Source organism: Pygoscelis adeliae, unplaced genomic scaffold (assembly GCF_000699105.1).
Source record: "Pygoscelis adeliae isolate BGI_AS28 unplaced genomic scaffold, ASM69910v1 Scaffold271, whole genome shotgun sequence".
NCBI classification, from domain to species: Eukaryota; Metazoa; Chordata; class Aves; order Sphenisciformes; family Spheniscidae; genus Pygoscelis; species Pygoscelis adeliae.
Genome location: NW_008824040.1, coordinates 1 through 6,864, shown reverse-complemented (window position 1 = coordinate 6,864; position 6,864 = coordinate 1).

The following is a 6,864-nucleotide window of genomic DNA, read 5'->3' as shown; positions in this document are numbered from 1 at the left end:
AGGAATTGGCCTTCCCTCCCCCGACATGAATGCTGGTCCATCAATGACTTAAGGCGTTGCAAGAGAAGGGGCAGTGTATTGGCACTGAGCTCCATGGCAGACTTACTGCCAGGTGTTGTTCATGTGCATTAATAAACAATTGCTTCATCCTTTGTACTCGTCTGTGGTTCCTGCAGTCCCTTTGGCTTTGATAGAAAGTGCCAGAAGACAGTGGCCAGGAGAAGGAGAGTTATCCATTGGGTCTGAAGGGGTGGAGGCTCGTCCCAAGGTCTCTTGGAGCCTTTTGGGATCCTTGGGGATTTCTGAAGAACCCTGTGCTGTTCCTGTGGTTGTGTGGGATTTCCTTTGTGTTGCCATGAACACTCTGGGCTGTTGATGGCATTTCTCATCACTCTCCAGAGCTGTGTGAGGTCCCCAGGCTGCTCCTTAGTTTGCCTGCAACAAACTGAGATGTCCCCAGTGTGTCTGAGGCTGAGGCCTATGTGGGTGGTTCTGGAAGATGGGGTTTCAACAGGAACAGGGAGTGCCTGCAGGTGACTTCAATCAGCCACGTTGATCCCCACAGAATGCACTATGGCCCTTTTGGTATGCACCAAGACCCTTCATTTGGATTTTGTAGTGCCCCAGAGCCCTCTGTTTGCCCTCTGAATGTGTGAATTCACATTTTTGTGTTTGTATTGCCCTGAGCCCTCTGTGTGCCTTTCTGCATACCCCTGGGCTGTGTGTTTGTATTGCAGTGTGCCACAGTTTTCCTGTTTAACTTTCTCCCATCCCAAGCTTTTTCAAGTGCTTTTTTGTGTGCTCCAGGGTCATAGTTTTCCTTTCGGTGTACCCCAGGCCACCCCCCACTTTACTTTTCTGTGCCCCCAGAGTCCTCCATTTCCCTGTCATCCCCTGGTGGTTTTCTTTGCTTTCCTTTTGTTGCACAGCAGCGCTCTGCATTTACTCTCGTCACCTTTAATACTACTTTTTCCTTTTTGTGCATCCCGGACCTCTCCCTTTAACTTTCAGCAAACTGCTCTCAAGAGCTGGGGCACACCTCTGCTACCCAGCTCTTGGTAGCCCCAGCTCAGGGGTTAATGGTGATGCCCCCCTCTTCCCCATGTGCTACAGCTGTGGGCCATAGGGGCTGGTTGTTCCAGCTGCATCTGAGGGTGGGCATGGGGCACTGTGCTGCTCACAGAGGCCACGCACTGGATGGGGCTGTGCTGCTCGGGGTCATCAAGTTGGGGTCAGTCTGGGACAAGCATTGCTGGCGGGGATCAAGACCATGGCTGAAACCGCAGAGAAGGTGAACAGGGGGTCCATGTTTGGGGCTGCAGGTCTTGCACATGCATGGCATCCCTGCAACTGGCAATGTCCCAGGCAACATGACACATAGTGGGGTAGCCTGGGCATGTACCAGGACAGAGTCCAGGGAGAACCGCACTGGGGCTGGAGGAGGACACAGCACTGGGGTGGTGGGCAGCTAGGGGCCATGGTGGGAGAAGATGGTGCACCGGGGCAGCACAAGGGCCACACTCAAGCATGCAGGGATGTCTGGGCACTGGGACCAGCCTGGAGAGAGTCTGGGTCGGGGTAGGGGGGGCTAATGGGCCATAGTAGTGCTGCAGGGAAGCCTGTGTCAGGTCAGGGACATATCAAAGTGGAGGGGGATCGCTAGGAAAAGGATGCCCTGGGGAAGGTCGTGAAGCATGTGCAGGGGGCCTGAGGCAGGTCAGGACCGTGCCAGAGGAGTGGGGTCGGGGTGTGTGCATGTGTGCACATGCATGCTGTGGCAGTATCGGAGACAAACCAGGCCCGATTGCGGGTGAGCCCTGGGCCAGTGTTGGGGTTCCCAAGGCTGGGCTCAGGGCTCTGTGGCAGCTTCCGGGTCCCATACGGGGGTGGGAGGAGGGCAGGGGGAAAGGACGGTGTTCCCGGAGAGCCATAAGTCACACCACCCTGGCGCCTGCAGTATGCTGAGGGTGAAGGTGAAGTCTTCCGGCACTGGGCTTTGGGGTAGCCATGTTGGTCAGCATGGCATGCTGGGAGATGAGGTTTTCCATCAGAAAACTGCCAAGCAGCCATGATGGCCAGTAGGGCATGCTGGGAGATGTAGTACTTGGGCACTAGGGTGCCAGGCAGCAATGTTGGTTTGCTCAGCATACCGGGAGGTGTAGTCTTCGAGCCCTGGACTTCCTAGCAGCCATGTTGAGCCACGCAATATGCTGTGAGGTGTATTTTAATGTTAATGAGGTTCAGGTCAAAGATGTATGACCAGAACAGCCTAGAATGCTACGAAGTCCTCCTTAAAACGCAGAAGTGCCCGTTAGTCCTCTGAAAGTGTAACTCTATGGACCATAGGACCTCCCAAAACAATGGAAGTGCATGTTAGTTCAATGGAAGTCGTTCTCTAGGGGCCAGAAGTCTTCACAGTAATCCAGAAGTGTCTGTTACTGCTCGAAAAGTGGAACTCCATGGGCTGTAGGTTGGCCAGGGAAACCAGAAGTGCCCATTAGTCCTACGGAAGTCGGTCACTATTGGCTGGAAGTCCTGCAAAACTACCAGAAGTGGTCCAATCTAAACCAGAAGTTGTGCTAATAACACGAGAAACTACATAATGACACTGGAACTGAGTTCTATAGAAATGGAAGTTGCCCGTAATAGCCACTAAGTGGCCTGAAATCCACCAGAATGGAGTTGGACAGAAACAGAAATGATACATGATGACCAGAAGTCAGCCACATTTAACTGGAAATGATGTTTAAAGGACTGCAAACACAACCTAAACCACCAGAACAGCCAAAAAACCCCACCCAAAAACCATATCTTATGCAAACCCAAAACACCATCCTAGTCCTAAAATAGCAAGCTAGAATTGGACCCCCTGAAAAAGAAACTAAAAAATGCAAGATAAGCAAAAATACCCCCAAAACCCCAGGACCCCCGAACCCTAAATCTCTCCATAACACTAACACTCTTCAGCCAATCCTGCCTTAACCCTAGCACCCCAAAAGCCTGGCACAATGTAATCCTAGCACACCATAACCCTTGCTCATTGTAACCATAGGCTTTTAAGAAATTAGGGTTAGTGGGATAAAGCGTCCAGGGACTTGGCTTTAAGGTCAGTGGTAGGGGCTAGGAATTAAAGAAAGGAGTTAGGTTTAGGTTTACTGGGTCAGGCGTTAGGGTTGGAGTTAGGGTTATGGTTAGGGTTTGGGTTATTAGGGTTACAGGTTAGGGTTAGATTCATTAGGTTTAGGGTAAGAGGGTTAGGGGCCCTGCTTCTCTCCAGAGTACTCCAGAGCTTTTGCCAGGCTTTGCCAACGTCCGGACAGGGCTCTGCTGCCTTCCAGAGTGTCTGATGGCTTTTGCCAGGCTTTGCTGAGACCTGCAAGCGGCCCTGCTTGTCTCTGGAGTGCTCCGGGGCTTTTGCCAATGTCTGGACAGGGTTCTGCTTCGTTCCAGAGCATCTGATGGCTTTAGCCAAGCTTTGCCAAAGACTGCAAGGGGCCCTGCTGCCTTCCAGAGTGTCTGATAGCCTTTGCTGGGCTTTGCTGAGGCCCATGTGGGGCCCCGCTTCTCTGCAGAGTGCCCCAGGGCTTTTGCTGGGCTTTGCCTAGGCTCACAAAGCACCCTACTGCCTTACAGAGTCTCTGACAGCTTTTTCTGGGCTTTGCCGAGGCCCGTGGGTGGCTCTGCGGCATTCCAGAGTGTCTGACGGCTTTTGCCAGGCTTCAAGTCACTTTTGAGTTCCTCATTGCGTCCCCAAGACTTCTTTGGTCTCTCTGGCCCCTTCAGGACCTCTCTAATCCCTGCGACAATGCCTCTTGTTCTGTGAGAACCTTTTCCGAAGCCATATTTGTGCTCCAGAGCAGTCTTTTTCTTTTCTACGTCTTGCAGTATGTTTCTACTCAGTACCTGGTACCCTAAAGATGTCTATTGTCAGCTCAGATCTCCTCTTGAGTATTTCAGAGAAGACAATAGCCTCCATCTATTTTTATTGACACATCTCCCGTGGTGTTTTTTTTGTTGTGTTTTGCAATTAATTTTTGTTCTAGCTGCTTAGGTATTAATTAGGCTGTTTCATACAGTTTCTGATACATTTCTTGTATTTCCATGGTTTTTCCATGTTTTCTGTCCTTTGAGACTCATCTAGTTCTGTTAAAGGAGTCAGTCAGAGAGACTGTCAAGGTGACTCTGAATCGTTGGTGATTTACAGTATATATTTTACTTTATATTTACTTTTACAGTAAGTAATTTACTTTGCAACCAGAGATATTTTTGAGAAGGGATTCTTATGGGATCTCATTGTGCTTCAGTCCTGTCCAGAAGGTAGTTCTGGTAGAAGTCAGGTAGCATGCATGGTCTTGCTAGAAATGAAGTGTAACCCCATAGCATTTTGGTTTTTTAATAGGAAACTAAAGCACATAATTGTTGATAATAATATTGTTATTGCATTTAATGAGCTACTTTCCTATGTAGCTTAGTATGACATCTATCTTTTCCTACCTACACCCCAGAAAAATTGTTTAATTCCCTACCCAGTCATGTTTCTGATGCAATAGATGTAGTTGTAGTAAAAGAGCAGGTATCGTTGTTTCCAGTAAGGGTTCCTTCTCTGTTCAGTGCTTTGCATACTGTAAACTTAAGGCAGATGAGAAAACTCTCTCCCACTCCTCCGGCTGCCTTTATGCCTTCTGGTAGTTTGCCCCTCCCCTTTCCCAAGGAAAGGTGGGAAGGGTAGTGGACGGGCCTGGGGCATATGAGCCACAGCCTCTGGTCAGGGAGCTTATTCTTCTCCTGAGTTTCTTTGGTGTCAGTGCTCGGCGCTCGCTCCGCTCCCGGGCCGCGCGGGCGGCCGCAGCCGTTGAGCCGGCTGAGGTACTTGGGGTGGTGCGTTTCGGCGTTTAGAGAAGCAGAGGCGACTCAGGTAAGAGCTTCAGGACCAGCCAAGGTTAAGCACCACATATAGTGGAAAGTACACTTGTATGCAGCTTTTTTTTTTTTTTGTCAGTAATTTTGTATTGAGTGTTCAGGGGTAGCAAGATGATTTAATAGTATCCTTTTTTTTTTAATTCTCGGTGTGTTGCATTTTCCTGGAATCCCTGACTTTATTGAAGCTGGAACTTTGTCTTTTTTACCAGTTTTGCTGTATAGCGTGTGAGTTGCTGGTATCATCTCTCTTACTAGGACTGATGGTGAGATTATCTAGCGGGGGTTAGGGTGAGCACCTTGCATGCATCTGTATGTGGAGTTCTAGCATTTCTCAAGAAAGCAGCAGGGACATAAGGCATACTGTCATTCAGGGTATGGAACGGATCATTGCCTTTCCCAATTGCCCACAGAGTACCATGTTGTCCCTAGAACCTTTGCAGCTTGTGGCAGGCTCCTCATTAAGGGGCAATAGCGAGCATGAACAATGTCTGAGTAGGATGAGAAGTATCCAACTAGGTTAGCGAAGATGGAATCCTCATACGGTGTGTTTAATTACCTTAACTGCAGCAAGAGCTAATTATGGTATTTAAAGCACTCCTTGTTAGGAGTGCTTCTAAGGTATATTAAAAAAGTTTGATTTCAATAAAGTTCCAATAAAGTTTTGTTTCATCTGTTTTGTCTCCCGTGTCTTTTTTTTTGGTCTGTGTTTGTTGGTCTTTGCGGTTGTTTTGTCTGTCTTTGGGGGATTTTTGTGTGCGTCTGTCTCTGTGTCTCTGTTTGATTTCTTTGTGTCTGGTTGTTGGCTTTTTTATTTTTTGTCGGAGTGTCTGTTATTTCTTCAAAATTTTAAATAAAAAAAGCAGCAGCAGTAGAAAATGGCATACTCCTGGGGAGTAACTAATGGAAAATAACAACAACAACAGCAGCAACAAAACAACAACAACAACAACAATAATAAATAATAATAAATATACATGAAAATTTAAAAAATTACTCCCTAGGAGTGTGCCATTTTCTACTGCTGCACCAGAGTTATTGTTTTAAAGGTTTTCTTTACTCATACAGATATATATATATTTTTTCAGAAATGTTCTTCCTGTGTTACATAAATAATGTGATATAATTAGAATACTAATTAGGAGTAACTTCTGACCGGAGTAATCATTTTCACAGATTTTGCAGCCACTCACTACTCTCATATAGAATACTAATCAACTTCTCATTACACAAACTAAACACTCAACTATGCAAGTTAGGAACAATTTTTTTCCCCTCATAAACAACACAAAAATGAAAATAATAATGAATACACAAAACAAACATTATTATAGTCCCTAACCCACCCCACAATTAGAAATTGCACCACCCATAAAACCCAATTAAAAAACCCTACGGCTCAAAAACCAAAACTAAAAAAAAAAAAAAACAAACCAGCACACAAAGAGTTGAAAAATGGACTCCACAACTTAAAGAAAAAAATAAAACAACCCAGCCTTTGCCGCTGTTGCAGGACTTCCGGACCATAAAGAGTTCCGTTACTCTATGATCAGGAAGTCGCTCTCCAAGGTCCGTAGTACTACCGGCTGTGTTGGGGCACTTCCGGATCATAGACACTGACTTCCAGATAATAGAGTACTACACCGGAAGATGGACTCTGTCGTCCGGAAGACCGCCAACAGTGCCGGAGGTCCGCTAAAATGGCCGGAAGTGACTTAATATTTATCGGGACTGCCGATATACGACCGGAACACGACTCCAAAGGCACAAAATGAACCCGAAACGGAAAGTCAGCCGTCAGAAGCGACAGCTCTCACACTGGAATTAACTCCTAAAGAGACGGAAACTGCTAATACTAAACCGAAACTATCACAAAACACCGGAAGTGGCTTCAATATTGGGGCTACACTAACAATCAAGAAGGGTTAGGGTTAGGGTTAGGGTTAG